This window comes from Pleurodeles waltl, chromosome 4_2 (assembly GCF_031143425.1).
Source record: "Pleurodeles waltl isolate 20211129_DDA chromosome 4_2, aPleWal1.hap1.20221129, whole genome shotgun sequence".
Classification (NCBI taxonomy): Eukaryota; Metazoa; Chordata; class Amphibia; order Caudata; family Salamandridae; genus Pleurodeles; species Pleurodeles waltl.
The window spans coordinates 974397234-974415135 of record NC_090443.1 but is presented as its reverse complement, the minus strand read 5'-3'; the positions used below and the strand labels follow the sequence as shown (position 1 = coordinate 974415135).

Here is a 17902-nt window from a genome sequence, read left to right as displayed (position 1 = left end):
GACCTGAATACCTTATTTGAAATTGTGGTTCCGGCTGATTTGTGGGAAGATTGTAAAAGGGCTGTAGGTTGGCCGACGAGTGAACCAGAGAGAGATAGGGACACAGGTGCGCCATCACCTATGGTAATGAGTTTGTACCACAAGGTGATCGAGCACTTGAAAACCAAGGTTGCGTCGAAAAATGTGGATTGGCAAAGGATTGACAGGACCGCTCAAGAGGTTAAAGAATCTATACACGCGTATTATGAGAGGTTGTTGAAAGCGTTTAAAAATTACAGTGGCACGGAAACGATTGAACCAAAAGACATGCTCCATTTTGTGTTCAGGTTTGTGGAAGGGCTGAGACCCGAAATTAGCCAGATGATTAAATCGCATTTGATTTGTTGGCAGTCCAAGTCGATCGATGAAGTGTTGAATTATGCAAAATACTGCAGTGATGAGATTGAGACAAAGCAGAAAAGATTGAAGGAAAAGGTGATGGTGATGCAGCTCAGAGCAGCTCAGACAGGTTTACAAGGTTTGCAAGGGTTTCAACAACAGATGCCGCAGCAGCAGCAACAGGGAAATGTTATGTTTCAGCCACAGATGAGAGGCAGAGGTCGAGGAGGTTTTGTGAATAATGGTCCAGATTTGAATACCGTTATGATTCCAAATGGTATACAGGCAATGAAGAAGGTGATGCCATGTCACACGTGCGGAATTGTCGGGCATTGGAAACGGGAGTGCCCAATGATGGTGCAGGAAGGTGTAGGTCAGCAAAACAATGATGTCAATGCATTTCAGACTATGAGAGGACCGAAACTGAGAGGTCCGAATCCAAATTTTCAAAACAATATGAACCAGATGCAGGGTCTACAACCCATGCAACCGCAACAGGTGCAAATGCCTCGTGTGCAAATGACACAATTGCAGCCAATGCAACAGCAGTTTCCTATGGTACCTAATCAGCAAATGCAAATACCCTTAGCACCAATGAATCAGCAGCAAGCAATGCTTCCTCAACAGGTCACGGGTCAAGGAATGAATCAAAATGACACAGTACATCAGTTCCCGTTACACAGTGAGAATGGAATAAACGATGCATGGGAGAGTGAAAGTTCAGATGAGGAGGGAAATTGTGTGCTTGCAGCCTCCTTGGAAGTTGATCAAAAGGGCCCGTATGTGGAGGGAAGAGTTATGGGCCATCGTGTTTCATTCTTGGTTGACACAGGAGCTGTTAGGAGCATTGAAGTACCAAATCTGCCACTTTCAGGGAGAACAGTTCAAGTAGTGGGAGTAGCAAACAGGTACCTGACGAACCCAATCACAGATCCAGTACAAGTCAGAATTGGTAACTATCAAGGGTCACATAATTTTGTGGTATGTGACTCAAGCCCGATATCACTGTTAGGGAGAGACCTATTGTGCAAATTGGGATGTTCGATTATGTGTTCGAACGATGGAATTAGAATTCAGACGAGCAGTGATGGGGAAGAAGAGGACAGTGTAGAAGGGGATGAGATGGAAACTGTCGATGAAGAATATCCTCTGATTACCCTTTTTCCGATGATCACTGAAGCAGATATTCCAGCTGAATTACGGGAAACAGTCGGAAAAGAAGTGTGGGATATGACAGGAAAAGAGGTGGGATTGGTGAAAGGAGTGGAACCAGTGAAAGTGACCGTAAAACCCAATGTAACCTTTCCCCAGACCCCACAATACCATATGGCACAAGACACCCTCATGAAAGTCGCCCAACTCATTGACGAGTTTGTAAAACAGGGAGTACTGAAAGAAGTGTTAAGCAGTCCATGTAATTCACCAATCATGGGACTAATAAAGCCAAGTGGAAAGGTCCGAATTGTGCAGGACTTGAGGAAAATAAATGACATCATAATTAAATGCTGCCCTGTAGTACCAAATCCAGCTGTGATAATGTTTCAAGTCCCTTGCGATGCCGAGTGGTTCTCAGTCATTGACTTGTCACAAGCATTCTTTTCGGTGCCTCTTCATGAGGACAGCCAATTTCTCTTTTGTTTCAAATTCTTAGACAGAGTTTACAGTTGGTGTCGTATTCCTCAAGGGTTTTCGGAGTCACCGTCAATTTTCAATCAGATTCTAAAGAAAGACTTGGAAGCGTTAAAATTGCCATTCGAGTCAACCCTAGTACAGTACATTGACGACTTACTGATTGCATCCAAGACAGAAAGTGACTGCACAGCCGACACCATTGCTCTATTGAACCATTTGGGAAGGAACGGACACAAAGTGTCTCCTTCAAAATTACAGTTCTGTCAGAAGAAAGTGAAATATTTGGGTCACCAAATAGAAAAAGGGTCACGAAAAATTATGAAGGAAAGAATAACAAGTGTACTTCAAATGAGTCCCCCAAAGACGAGGAGGGAGGTGAGGAAGTTTTTGGGAATGGTGAGCTACTGTCGCCAATGGATTCCCAACTTCTCAACCCTAGCAAAACCTTTGCTGAAACTGACCCAGAAGGATGCATTGGATGAAATTGAGCTGAAAGGAGAAGAAATGGATGCTTTTATTGAATTGAAAGAATGCATGTGCAGGGCTCCAGCTTTAGGTATGCCTGACTACACAAAGCCTTTCACATTGTTTTGTCATGAACGTGATGCATGTTCCTTGTCTGTCTTGACCCAAGCCCATGGTGGCGTAAACAGACCAGTAGCATATTTTTCAGCTACTTTAGATCCGGTCGCAGCAGCACTACCAGGGTGCTTGCGCGCCGTAGCCGTAGCCGCAGTTGGTATCAGCCTCACTCAGAGTGAAGGAATAGTGATGGGACACCCTTTAACAGTCATGGTCCCTCACTCAGTTGAGATACTTTTGACACGTTCCCGAACACAGCACATGACTGGTGCTAGACTCACAAGGTACGAAACAATAATTCTGGGATCACTAAATGTGCAGCAGAAAAGGTGCACTACGTTGAATCCAGCAACCTTGTTTCCCAGTGAAAATGCTGAAATTGAGAACGCTGAAGACATCGAGCACGACTGTCTTCAGGTGACTGAATTTTGCACCAAACCAAGACCTGATATCAAAGATACCCGATTGGAAGAAAATGATCAAATTATTTTTGTTGATGGTTCATGTTTAAGAGATGCACTGGGTGTATTGAAAGCAGGGTACGCTGCATGCACAGTAACAGGTGTTTTGGAAGCATCTTGGCTTCAAGGAGTTTACTCTGCACAGGTAGCAGAATTGGTAGCCCTTACTAGAGATTGCCAACTTTCTGCATTGATGAAAGTTACCATTTATACTGACAGCCAGTACGGGTTTGGAATAGTGCATGATTTCGGACAACTGTGGTCACAGAGAGGCTTCATGACCTCTTCAGGATCGCCAGTGAAAAATGGCGAAAGAATAAAAGAATTGTTACATGCCATCCAACTACCAGGAGAAGTAGCAGTGGTAAAATGCAGTGCACACTCGAAGGGACAGGATTATGTTTCTCTGGGAAATGGATATGCGGATCAAGTCGCAAGGTTTTGCGCATTGAACTGTATATTGCTTAGGGATGAATGGAATTTGATAAGTGAACCAGAACTCGAACCAAGCGAAATATTTGCTCTAAAGGTGATAGATACGATGGACGAATTGAAATCCCTACAGAATGATGTTAGTGAGGATGAGAAACTTTCTTGGACCAAATCACAATGTGTAAAGAGACTAGATGAATTATGGGTTTCAAGTGAAGGGAAATTCGTTCTTCCAAACAGCCTTTTGACACAGATAGCCAGGTTTTACCATGGACAAGCTCATCTTGGGAGGGATGCCATGATTAGGTTGTTCAAAACTGATTGGTTTAACCCTAAATTCCGTCAAGTTGCTGAAGCAGTTTGCCACCGTTGCGTCATTTGCCAACAGATGAACGCAGGGAAGGGAACAGTAGTAAATTTGAGCCACATTGGAAGAGCAGGGGGTCCATTCAGCAGGATGCAAATGGACTTCATTGAGATGCCTGTGCATGGAGGCTTGAAGTATGTGTTGGTGGTTGTGTGCATTTTTAGTCACTGGATTGAAGCATACCCTACACGCAGAAATTACAGTCTCACAGTTGCAAAATTACTCTTGAGAGAGTTAATACCACGTTTCGGATTCCCGATCTCTTTAGAATCAGATAGGGGAAGTCACTTCAATAATGAAGTAATAAAATTGCTTTGTGCAGCACTGAACATTGAGCAAAAGCTGCATTGTAGCTACCGCCCTGAAGCATCAGGTCTAGTGGAGCAAATGAATGGCACATTGAAATCGAGAATGGCGAAAATATGTGCATCGACAAATTTGAAATGGCCTGACGCATTGCCTTTGGTACTAATGTCAATGAGAAACACCCCTGACAGAAAGATTGGACTGTCCCCACACGAGATTCTCATGGGCAGAGCTATGAGACTTCCAGCAGTTCCTGCAAATGCGCTTTTGAATATTACAGATGATATGGTGTTAGACTACTGCAAAGGTCTAGCTGATGTGGTTCGATCTTTCTCTCACCAGGTGGAGGCAACCACCTTGCCACCGATCCAAGGTCCAGGACACACCCTGAAAGCAGGTGACTGGGTCGTGATAAAGAAGCACGTGAGGAAGTTGTGTTTGGAACCCCGTTGGAAAGGACCTTTCCAAGTGATTTTGACGACTACCACCGCTGTGAAGTGTGCGGGAGTTCCCAACTGGATTCACGCCAGTCACACAAAGAGGGTGTTGTGTCCCACAGATGAGGAAGTTGAAGCGCTGAAACTGCCAGTACCTGATAACAAAGTGCCGAGCGCTGAGGCAGAGCAAAACAGAACTAGAAGCGAACAGGCAGAAATAGAGGAGGGAGAAATATTCTCTGAGGACGAAGCAACCGATTCACTTGGGGAAGACCAAGGAGGAGCCTCAGACAGCGACGAAGCAGCTGAAGGTAACAAAGAGCCTGAAGCAGCTGAAAGTGACAAAGAGCCTGAAGAAAGTAACGGTGACAAAGGGCTCGAAAGAGGTGAAGAAGCAGGAGAGCCTGATCAGAGGAGGGCTTTCCCAGAAGCAGACGGTACAGAAAAAGAAAAGGAAAACCTGATTGACTCCCCAGAAGGAGAGGACAAGGCAGAACAGAACGAAACTGCTCAAACTTCTTCAGAAGAGATCGCAGGCCCATCAAGTGGACCTAGTGCAAAAAGAAGACCAAGTATATCACCAGTGAAACTGAGAACTAGAGAAACGTTGAACGACAGTGAAGGGCCAAGAGTGAAAGAGAAAAGAAAGGAAGTGTCTGTCGTGGTACCAACATCCAGCGAAGAAAAGGACTTGGCCAAAGAGGAAAGTACCAGTGAGAAAGAATCAAAGAGAGATGCAAAACTGAAAAGAAAAAGGATACCGAGCAGGAGGTATTCCGGTCCGGAGTGGGCATACGTAGCCAATAACGATTGGTCAGACGAATTCGTATCCCTCAGCCTTGAGAACGAAGAGGCAGAACTTCATTTTGGAAATAAAAACTTTATGGACTCTGTTGATTGAAACCATTGATCACTTGATTGATTTTCTTTTACCGGCTAAGACATTGCTAACTTGACATTGCTAACCTGATTGACTTTTCAACCGGCTAAGACATTGCTAACTTGATTGACTTTGAAACCGATTTTGAGACAACGCTGCTAACCGATAAGAGACTAAGCTGCTAAAGAAACTGTGTGAACATTGAACTCGTTCAGCTTTGTAAATACCTGCAACTTAGAGAAAAAAAAAAAAAAAAAACTGCAAATACGCTTTGATAAAGTGTCTTCAGCTTTCTGATTCTATACAGATCATGACTAGCTTCACTACACAGGGGCGTAAAATGAAGTATTGTAAATACATGTGTATAGGCTTACTGATCGCATGCGTACTAATAATTGTAACAATAGTTCTTGGAATGCATGGTAAAGGCGAGAGTGAGACGAATGATGCTTCTACTTCTAAACCTATTATCGTTACTGAACTAACAGCTCTGAAGAGACTCGAGCAAGACGAGAGACACTTGCATGATAAGAAGGAACTTTCATCTAACGTTTTCTATCGCTTACTGAGTGAGTATGTTGAGACCATGGATGCGAAAGATTGTTATGTGTGTACACAAATACCTACCTCAGTAGTGGAAGGGGTAACGTATCACAGCATGCCTCTTACGTATGGAATTACATGTAGTATAGTAGCTTCCAGATTTTATGCTCAAAGAGACATTCATTATTTCTATACTAATTACGATGTTACTTTTGCATATGTCCCCATAATAGGGCACCTAAGTAAGATAGCTAGAGATTGGTCTGCCAAATTAATGAGGGAAATTTTCGAACCAATGTCACCTTTCCACACAGCTCATGCACATAGGGAGAACCTTACATGCTTGCTTTCACCAGTAGAAATATAATTTTTAGACCGCACTGACGACAGAAAGCACGAAATGAGGGAGAAATTAGAGAAGGAATTGCACGAAAGGACATCTGTAGATAATTATGCTTTTGCCGCAATAAAGACACAAGGGAAAAAAGCCTTAGATACATTGCATGTGGGAAGATTTTGTATACATAGATTTCCATCATATTATGACACAGTTTTTGTGGGAACGAGTGAATGTAAACACACATACGCATTTCAACAAAAGTGGACGTTCATGCTGAATGGACAAGACCCAGTTATTCCTGGAATATATTATATTTGTGGACTCAACGCCTATTATCGTCTATCGTGGTATGGGAGGTGTTATTTGGGAATATTGTTCCCAAAGGTTTACCAGTTAGATGACTTAAAGAAATTTCCAAGGCTGTCTGAATCACATCGTGTTCAGAAAAGGGAGACAGCTGCTGGTGTGGTAGGAGATATATTTGGAGCTATGATTCCTTCAGTAGGAGTCATATTGAATTCAATCAAAATACGAAAGTTGTCTACTATTGTGGATAACATGTTGACAAAGTTTTCGGGAGCTATAATCCTGATGGATGCTGAACTCGCTGCAGAAAGAGCTATGACTCTTCAAAATCGGCTTGCCTTAGACATTCTTTTAGCAAAGGATGGCGGCGTTTGCAAAATGCTTGGCACGCGTCACTGTTGTACCTATATACCCGACAACAGTGGAAAAATTAGAACAATGCTTGCAAATTTAACTAGAGAAAGTGTAGATTTAAAGGAATTGAAAGAACCCGGAGTTTGGGAGAAAATTGGAAAAGGATTTGCTTCTGTGGGAAATTGGCTCAGCAACGTTTGGAACGGATTGTTACTAAAAATAGTAAAGGGAATATTAATAATATTAATTTGTCTATTAGGTTCTTGGGGAATATGGAAAGCTTTCAAAATGTTAAAAGCAAGGAACAAAAGAAAAAGAGAAGAGAAAATAGAGAACAAAATGGTGGAAATTTATAGGGAGAAGTCAAAAGGGACTAAAAGAAAAAGGGAATTGACTGAAGTGCCAAATTATTATACAGAATTTTAATGGAATAAAATTTGTGGGTAGATTTGATGTGATGACATAATTAGTCATCAGAGGAGGGATTGATGACGCAGAAAAAGAGGGTTCGACATATATTCATGTACACTGTGTAACCGACATATATATTGAAGTGTGATTTTAAGTAAAAGAAATAATGTACGAGGGAAATTGTGCCCTCGGGATAGTTCGCCATCATTATAAACGAGCTTTATTAATCATGAAGTATTAAAAATGTACTAATCCGTCATAATCGCAAATGTATGCCATGATTTCTTGTTTGAAAACTGTTTTGCTTAGCTTAAATTTAGTACAGGCTTTGGCCTAGTTGCTTGGTTTCAAATTCTAACTGCGTGATTCTTTTTCCTTGAATTAATGAAATATATTCTTGCTTGAAGTTGTATTTTTCCAGTAGAAACTGGCTGGTACACTTATCTCCAAGGTTTCGTGCTAGGCCGGTTACATCCCTTTTGATACAAGGTCAGTCTCTGCAGGTGCGGACAATGAAGGTACAGATAGTAAAATAATTGGCAAACCATGATACAATTTGTGTTCCAAGGCACCAAGGACAGTGTATGCATAAATGGGTGCTAGTAAAAGACAATTTTGATTGGACAATTTGAAGCCAACCTATGAACCCTCCAATGGAAGACCCTACAGAATTTGGAATGTTTCTTACTTAAACCCACCGGACAAAGAGAAGTGAGCCATTTTCCTCGATGCCAGTTTGAAGCCTGATGCCAGACTCCATTTTGGACGACACCCTGATGCCCTTTTCTCTATCTGAGAGAAAGAGACTTTGAGAATTCTCACCCTAGAGACTTTAACTTTGATTTGTCCCCGTCTTGCCCATGCAGTAACTTTGCCCCATTCTCCTTGCCGCTGCAAGGGAGCTTGCCCTTAACTTTGCCCCCTTTTGAAACTTGTCCCATGCTGATCAACCGGTACCTGAAGGACGAAGACTTTTCTTGAATGCTGATTGTATTTGGTAAATATGAAAGGATAAATGTATTATGCATTGTGTTTTTCCTTTTAGGTACCAACTGCTATTTTGATAGGATCCTAGCTAGAAGTTTTCCAAATTTGTGTTGACTAAATTCGTTTTGCATGAAGTCCCACATGCCAATGCTAATTAGAGGTTAGTCGAGGTATTCATTCAATGTACCATGAAGAATTGAAATCTTGTTATGCTGACCGAATGTATGCAATTAGTCAAATACAGTTAGTCACATTGGTGATTTGCATTGCTATAACAGAGTGTATCATTATTCAGATTTTACGTAGATTGCGTTTCTTCCGCCGTTATGGACAGCTAGTAATGTTCATATACATATATCAATTGGTTTTGAGACACATATATATCGTGCTAGCTTTGTTAATATAGGGAAATAAATTCACTAACTTTTAATAAACTGGTGTGGTTATTCATGACTGAAAGGTCATGGTGCGCAGAAATATCAACTGTTATTGATTTCTGATGTGTTATACTGATCTATTAATTGAGTACTGATTACCGATTACAACAGTTATTGATTATTGATCTGAGTGACTCGACTATTGAGGATGAGGAGAGCCCGACTCGGTTAAAAGATTCACCGACCTCCAACGTGTCCAGGTACAGGTAATTTATAAGGGCTGGACGCGTTATCAATAGTACTACTAGTATGAATAGAATTTGAGAGTCTGCGGTTAGAAAAGGGCTAATAAATAATGCCTCCATTAGAATACAATTCAGGATATATAATACGCTAATGGGCAGAGTAATAACTGTGACCGGGGCTCCTAGCCTAAGAAGCGACGCGGAGCCTCGGCAGAAGAAAGCAAAAACTTCGGACTAGCACAGTCCGTTTTCTATTTTTATCACAAGGAAGTATACGGACGTCAACAAGTGTAGTCCGTTCTTCATTTCAATTGCAAGATAGCGGTATAAAGCTTTGAAAGCCGAGGAGCTTCGGCTTTGATACTCAGGAGCGTTCTCGCATAACGTGGTATACTACAGATAGCGATAGGTGAGTGAGAAGTGAAATTACGAACCTCGGACATTTATTGTTTAAATATATGTCCGTATTCTACATTTTTACTTCTATATACAGAATGGCTAATTGGATATGTTTGTGTTTATTATAGGAGATTGTGGATACGGATAATTTATCTTAACAATAACTCTGAGATATGGAGTAGCGGTGAGTCATTGAATGGTAATAACTGAGATTTAATACATATAAATTGAGTGGGGAGCATGAAAACTGAATATCTGACTTTACTTTAGCAGAAGTCCTTAGAATGGACATGTGAATACAGGGGAAATATCACGAGTTTAAACAATTGGAGCCCTCTTGAGAGGTCGGGTGTGTCGCATGGATCTAATTTCACACTTAGGCTTTTAGGGGAAATATTTAGTAGATGGTGGGGAATTATCACTAATGTGGTGTTGTGTACTCTAAATATGCTTGCTCACAGATTTGGTATTTACAATACACACTAGCTTTTGCTCACCTGGAATACGATTTGGATGTATTATAAGACAATTAGTATCTATTTCATTAAATAGTATAATTTAGTTTGGTTTCCACTGCACATATAGGGGGTTATTACAACTTTGGAGGAGGTGTTAATCCGTCCCAAAAATGACGGTAAAGTGACAGATATACCACCAGCCGTATTACGAGTCCATTATATCCTATGGAACTCGTAATACGGCTGGTGGTATATCCCTCACTTTACCGTCACTTTTGGGACGGATTAACACCTCCTCCAAAGTTGTAATAACCCCCATAGTCTGATATAGAACAATGTGATGATCATAAATAGGATGATATTTATATGAAATATTAAAACAGTGTTTATGAAAATACTATTATAGGAGGTCCTGATGAAATCCAGGGGCACTCCCCGGATGAAACACGCGTTGACGGACGGGACGGACATACTAATAGTGGACATTTTTGGATGGACTGGATCGTGTTTGGATATTTGGAATTAGTTTGGGACGGACGGGACGGACATACTAATAGTGGACATTTTTGGATGGACTGGATCGTGTTTGGATATTTGGAATTAGTTTGGATCTTCATTTGGAACCGTGAAGTTGTTAAGATTTCAATTCCGGAATATGGACTATTCAACACTTAACTGTATTAATAGAACAACTACAATAGGATTTATGTGATTCTGATTCAATGTATATTTTTGATTGTGTAATAATTTTTTGTTGTATATAAAGGTCACTATTTGGATATAATAATATTAATCTATCCATAGTGTGTTTAATTCTAATTTTTACACGTGTGCGAATACTTTGTGTTAAGTTAGAAGTAACGTTGTGTTACTTTGTAGGGGATATTGGAGGGTGTAACCCCAGTATTTGGCACCGTGTATTATAAGATAATTCATAATTAACATTACGAGGGTAGGAGCGCCTTTACTCGTTAATCACCCCCCTCATGTAGATAGGGTCACTCCTGCTCTGGAGTTCGGTTCCTTCAGGTCCTGGGGGCTGCGGGTGCAGTGTTGGTTTCAGGAGTCGGGTCCCTTGTTACAGGCAGTCGCGGTCAGGGGGAGCCTCTGGATTTCCTCTGCAGGCGTCGCTATGGGGGCTCGTCTCTGGTTACTCACGGGCTCGCAGTCGCCGGGGAGTCCTCCCTGAAGTGTTGGTTTTCCGCAGGTCGAGCCAGGGGCGTCGGGTGCAGAGTGGAAAGTCTCACGCTTCCGGCGGGAAACGTGAAGTCTTTAAAGTTGTTTCTTTGTTGCAAGAAAGTTGCAGGTTGTTGAACAGGGCCGCTGTTCACTGGAGTTTCTTGGTCCTTGGTTGCAGGGCAGTCCTCTGAGGCTTCAGAGGTCGCTGGTCCCTGTTGGATGCGTCGCTGTTGCAGTTTTCTTTGAAGTTGGGAGACAGGCCGGTAGGGGTGGGGCCAAAGCAGTTGTCGTCTCCGTCTTCACTGCAGGGCTTCAGGTCAGCAGTTCTTCTTCTTGTTAAGGTTGCAGGAATCTAGTTTCCTAGGTTCTGCGGAGCCCCTAAATACTGAATTTAGGGGTGTGTTTAGGTCTGGGAGGGCAGTAGCCAATGGCTACTCTCCTGGAGGGTGGCTACACCCTCTTTGCGCCTCCTCCCTGTGGGGAGGGGGGCACATCCCTAATCCTATTGGGGGAATCCTCCACTCACAAGATGGAGGATTTGTAAAAGTAAGGGTCACCCCGGCTCAGGACACCTTAGGGGCTGTCCTGACTGGTGGGTGGCTCCTCCTTGTTTTTCTAATTATCTCCTCCAGCCTTGCTGCCAAAAGTGGGGACAGTGGCCGGAGGGGCGGGCATCTCCACTAGCTGGGATGCTCTGTGGCGCTGTAACAAAAGGGGTGAGCCTTTGAGGCTCACCGCCAGGTGTTACAGTTCCTGCAGGGGGAGGTGAGAAGCACCTCACCCAGTACAGGCTATGTTCCTGGCCACAGAGTGACAAAGGCACTCTTCCCATGTGGCCAGCAACATGTCTGGTGTGTGGCAGGCTGGCAGACACTAGTCAGCCTACACTGGAAGTCAGGTATGTTTTCAGGGGGCATCTCTAAGATGCCCTCTTGGTGTATTTTACAATAAATTGCACAGTGGCATCAGTGTGCATTTATTGTGCTGAGAAGTTTGATACCAAACTTCCCAGTTTTCCGTGTAGCCATTATGGAACTGTGGAGTTTGTGTTTGACAAACTCCCAGACCATACACTCTTATGGCTACCCTGTACTTACAATGTCTAAGGTTTTGCTTAGACACTGTAGGGGCATAGTGCTCATGCACATATGCCCTCATCTGTGGTATAGTGCACCCTGCCTTAGGGCTGTAAGGCCTGCTAGAGGGATGACTTACCTATGCCACAGGCAGTGTGAGGTTGGCATGGCACTCTGAGGGGAGTGCCATGTCGACTTAGTCATTTTCTCCCCACCAGCACGCAGTGTGCATGTGCTGAGTGAGGGGTCCCTAGGGTGGCACAAGACATGCTGCAGCTGTTAGAGACCTTCCCTGGCATCAGGACCCTTGGTACCAGGGGTACCAGTTACAAGGGACTTACCTGAGTGCCAGGGTTGTGCCAATTGTGAAGACAAAGGTACCGTTTAGGGAAAGAACACTGGTGCTGGGGCCTGGTTAGCAGGGTCCCAGCACACTTTCAAGTCATAACTTAGCATCAGCAAAGGCAAAAAGTCAGAGGGTAACCATGCCAAGGAGGCATTTCCTTACAGTGGGGATGAGTCTAACAATGTGTGATACTCAGCAGATAATCAACTCTGGCAATGATGAAAGGTGCTGAGCATCAGTGCTAGCTACCCACCTAGTTTTACTGTGTATATTCTCTCAGAGTTTGCACACACTGGCCACTGTTTAGACAGCTGACACACCCATGATAATTACACGTACTTACACATTCCTGAACTGCAGTGTAGCAGGTTGGTAGTTGTGTGGATGCATGACCAAGATGAACCTTGGCCACATGAATGCACAATGTGGATGCCAGACAGAACAACAAAGCAGGCTGTCAAGATTTAGCGTGTGTAAGGCTGACAGCAGGATCAAAGTGAATACATCAACAAGTCCTGTTCACTTTCACAGGAACTGTGGCCTGAGTAGTGGACACAGGGAATGCTAGGTACACAGGTGACTTGGGACAGTGTTGGTGCAATGTGCACAGTAGTGCTGTGAATACATTAAAAAAAAATTAGGCGCAGCCATCATGAAAAGAAGTGCCACTCACCAAGCTAGATGTGTACCTTACCTCAACATATGCACACTGGTAGGGCAGGCCAGCAAGCTGTGTAACTGTGTTGTAATGTGTGGTATGACATAAACATCCTTGTCACACAGTGGCATGTGAACAACGCACAGATACTGCCATCTGAAAGGCAACTGCATTGCTACTCCCCCTCAATATATACAAGTCACATAGGTCCCACACATCAATGTTGATTTGAAAGTGAATGAGGATAAATACTGTATGTCAGCCAGATAAGTACTGTCAACATCTAGCATTGACCAACGTTGGCATATATACATTTTATTGCAGAGGGAGAAACAACTCCTCCTGACCAGCTGCCTCACAAGGAAGACCAGCCTGCTGCCAATGACATCCTGCCCCCATGGACGAAGGCACTTTCCAGCAAATCCTGGGCTACATTGTCTCAGCTCCTCTGGGAGTGGGAAGGGCTGACAGCATCATTGGATCACCAGAGGAAACACCTACAATCGAACCCCCTCCTGCCCGTCCCAGCCCAGCTCTGGACTCAGAGGACCCACAGGTTGTATTTCAACGCCAAGCGATAGGAGTCCATGACAGATGTTGGATGAGGTATGTTCAGGGATGGAGACCATTGCAAGCAACCTAGAGGGAATCCATAGGTGCCTCAGTCCCAATAAGGACACCTCTGATGCAATTAGAGGTACCTACACTCCAGAGATTGGAACAGTCCCTGGCTGACATTGCTGGTGTCATGGGTTAGAGGCAACATCAAGAGCCCTGCCAATGTGACATGAGTTGCTGCTGTGCTGACAAACCAGCAGGCCCTTCTCAGTGCTGGGCTTCTTTTCTTGTTGGCACAGGCAAATGCTGCTGGGGACAGGGGATCCACATCTTCAGCCCCTGCCGTGTGTGTGTCTCCGATACTTCCTGCACAAACACAACCACTCTCAGGGGAGGCACAACACACATCAGAGGAGGAAGAAGTGGATATCCTCACTTTCAGCTGGAAAACGTCCCAGTGACCTTTGTCTGTGAACCTTGGCCAGTTTCCCAGTGGACCTGTGTTGAGTAACATTCCATTGCCATTGTCATTTGACACTCTCTACTTTGTGTTTGCCCACCTGTTGTTTTTATCCATTTGTGGACTGTCAATGTGGTCTCCCTTCTCTAAAGGCAATTTGGATCTCCTCCTCCCTGGAATTCTCCTCTCCTCCACATGTCTCATGACATGTATCCCCCATGGACTCTGTCTGGACATCCTTTCGGTCTAAATCAATGTTAGAGTTGTAAATGAATTAACTGCGACTGTGTTCCTTCATATTTACACACATGTAAATAAAAGCACTATCATCAACTTGCATGTTGTAGGTCTGTTGATGAATGGACAAAGTAGGCTATACTGGATGTGCTGACCCTAAAGATACTACCTACTATCTAAAGGGGATTGTGTTACACAGAGCCATAGACACATCCACAGAGGTCAAGGGGAATTGTTCACTGAAACCTATGTGTATCTAAAATAGCAAGTAGTTTAAAGGGCACAAGCTTGAAGTACAACAATTAGCAATCAGTCAATGGGAAACCTGAATTAAGTTACAGCACAGGAGGGGGGCACTTCCATGGTCACTAGTCAACAAACAACACTGATGTGACAATGAAATGGTGCAAGGGAGAGTGTGTAAGTGGCTGGCATCAGTGTGTGACCCAAAACCTCTTGATTACTGACAATTGTTTGACATAATCATCCATAAACACATGTACCACAACTTACACACAAAATGCAAAAGTGTGGGAATACCTTTTTTGGGCTGTGTCCATTCACAGTAAGAGTGCCACTTACATTGTACAATCATGTATGAAGATCCCTTAAGTGACTCCACTGCAAACTCAACAGGATATTTTCCATAGGTGTTTCACCTAGTCACGCATGGAAACAAACACTGCATGGAAACCCCACTGCATGTGCCTAACACAACCCAACAATATATGTCAACTCCTATGCAGTAAATCATGAAGCAATTGTGAAAGTAGAAAACAAAGGGCCCCATTTAAGAGGCCCTTGCGCCACCCCAGCATCACTGTTAGCGACGCTCGGGTGGCCCAGTGCCCTGCTCCGTATCTAAAAGGCAGCGTTAAGCCACTTTTCATTGCATAACAATGCCTTGTAAATATGGGCCGCCCCATGCAGTTTTCTGTGGCAAAGGGGCGTGCAATGGGTGTTGCTGTGGGCGTGCCCATGCAACACCCATTGCTACTGCTGGTGGGGGGCGATGCTCCTCCGCCCTAACGGTGGAGCCGCCCCTGATAAACAATCTCCCCCAAAACGCAGGCATCTTTGCATCATGGCGCAAGGGTGCCTGCATTGGCGCTAGACAGCTGATTTTAGCGCCGGTGAAGGGGTAAACACAGGCATGCGCCATATGCTCAAAATTATGGCGCATTCCTGCATTTTGAAAATGGCACAGCTCGGCTAATAAATGAGGCCCATAGTTTATTAATATCTATATGAAACCTATAAAATCTAAAACTAAATATACTACCTTACCTATCTTATCTAAACTATTACTAAACTAACCTATGCTACCTAACCTACACTAACTTAACTAAAATGTACCTTGACCTACCTGACCTTAACTTACTACTACTCCGCACATGTACCACAACAGATATGTTAAACATCAAACCCCAACCACTCAATACACATTTGCACACAATACCAACATAAACTACACCTATACATAAACTACCTAAACATTGAAACCTAATCAAATATATATTTTTTGTATTTTTTGAACATTTTAATTTTTTTCTTTTTTCAAGAAATCCTAAACAGCAACCCCCCACCCACTTAACAACCTACCCATCCATATCCCCACCTAACAACAAAACACTTATAAATCTTATAAATTACTATTCCTAAACTAAACAAACTCACCCCTGTGCTAAAAACTATCCTAAGCTATGCTAAAATACAAGTTTAACAACTACATAATACAAAAGGGGGAAGGGTAGAAAGTCAGGGTGAGGCCTATATCTGCGCAGCAATGCGGTCCACCGACTGCTGCAATGCGTTCACCATCCTCATCAGCTGATCCATCTTGAGTCCCCTGCCAGCCACACATCTTTTCAGTTCTGAGTTTATTAAGGGCCTGCTGTTCAAATGCAGATGGCTGTCCTGGGGTTGTTGTCTCGGGCTGTGGTGCCTCTGTTGTTTGTCCTGCTGATTTGCCACCACGGGGCGCCATGACTTCCTGGCTGGTGCCTGCCTTTTCTGGTCCTTGGTGTCCTTGAGGTCCAGAACTCCATGTCCCAGCTTCCTTCCCTTCAACATACATCAGTAGGCCCGGGAAACATGCCGGAGGTGGCAATATCTTTCTAGACTGATCTCATATGCTTTTTCCTAGGCAGGCATCATGTTGTCTGTTGTAGAAGAAGGAAATATTATTCAGACAAAGCTGAACATGTACTTGTTGTAATCAATAATGGGCTTAAGCTACCAAAAACATCACATGTGGCATGTCCTGACAATAAATTACATTTTGTAACCTTTAAATGACAAAGCCTAATTAAAAACATATACTTCTCCTAATGAACAATGCCAAAGTACTCATGTGTCGGGATTGTAGGTATAAGAAAAGGCAGTCTATCCCCCAATATACGTATATATATATAATAATACTAAGACTGATTAAGAACCGTGATGTTGTGTACACATGGTCCACTGAGCTTCTCTCTGGAGTTTTTAAAGCAGCATGCAAGAGGGTTGAAACATAAATAGAAGGTGGCTAGTGTTGTGGGGTTATTTTACACTGGCACATTATTTGAGCTTTGGGCCTGCGACCTTTGCCCTTTTACCTAATTACATTTCACTTTATTCCTCTTATTATTTTAGCAAAGCTTCATTTTAGTGGAGATGTTTTATTATTTTTATCAGTTGCCCTTTCACGCAGCATTTGTTATTTATTTCTTGCACAACAGTTTCATCCTATGCTCAACCAAAGGCTGCACTCAATAGTTTACCGGGTATTGCCGGTACAAAGAGTACGACGTCTACCCTACACAGAAAAATACATATTATCACGTCTGGGCAGTTCTTAGAACACCACACTAGTCCCCACCACTTCAGAGGGGACATTCCAGCCAGTTTGCCATCTCATGCTGCACGTTGTCGTCGCAGTTTCTGCTGAAACGCTGTGTTTTCTTTTCATCCACATGGAAGGACTTCCAGCAGACTAACAGACCTCTTTTCTACTTATAGCGCAGGTATGGGGATCCGGTTTCCTTTCGGGGACTGGGTGGTTAGACTGGGGCTAATACTGCTATTGATCTCATGTGAATCCTAGTAGTGCAGGTAGGGATTTTATAGTGACTATTGTTACAGTATGGGAGGACTTTTTCTTTGTTTCATTTTTCTAGTCACTGCTTGAATGGTGTTGTGTTTCATTATCATAATAATCACAATTCATGCCTTTTTACTTAGAATGCAGTTGCTTCAATAAAAGAGTTGAACCAAATCCTGCTCCTGTTTGTCTTTGCATGTATGAGATGTGTATAACTGAGAGAAAGGGGTAAGATCTGTTCCATCACAACTTCCCTAAGGAGTCTTTGAGTGTCATGCGATAGGCTGCCACAAATCACCTTTACTGTTAGCAAATGTCTATGCTAGCTAGTCAAAAGGGTTAGGTCAACAGCTGTCACACGGTATGGGAACAGACTCAGTCCTCCACGTGTGGTGGTGGTGCCGGCCAAAA

At 43.3% G+C, this 17902-nt stretch overlaps 1 long non-coding RNA gene across 2 annotated transcripts; it reads left to right on the top strand.

Annotated features, from left to right (window-relative positions):
• The first annotated feature begins 9346 nt into the window (after positions 1 to 9346).
• On the top strand, positions 9347 to 17654 carry LOC138293553 (uncharacterized). Of its 2 annotated transcripts, none has more exons than XR_011203041.1 (3): positions 9347 to 9447; positions 9566 to 9621; positions 13479 to 17654. It is a non-coding gene; the product is annotated as an uncharacterized lncRNA (long non-coding RNA). The 2 variants fall into 2 exon arrangements; XR_011203040.1 differs by having other exon boundaries at positions 9566 to 9636.
• The last annotated feature ends 248 nt before the right edge of the window (positions 17655 to 17902 follow it).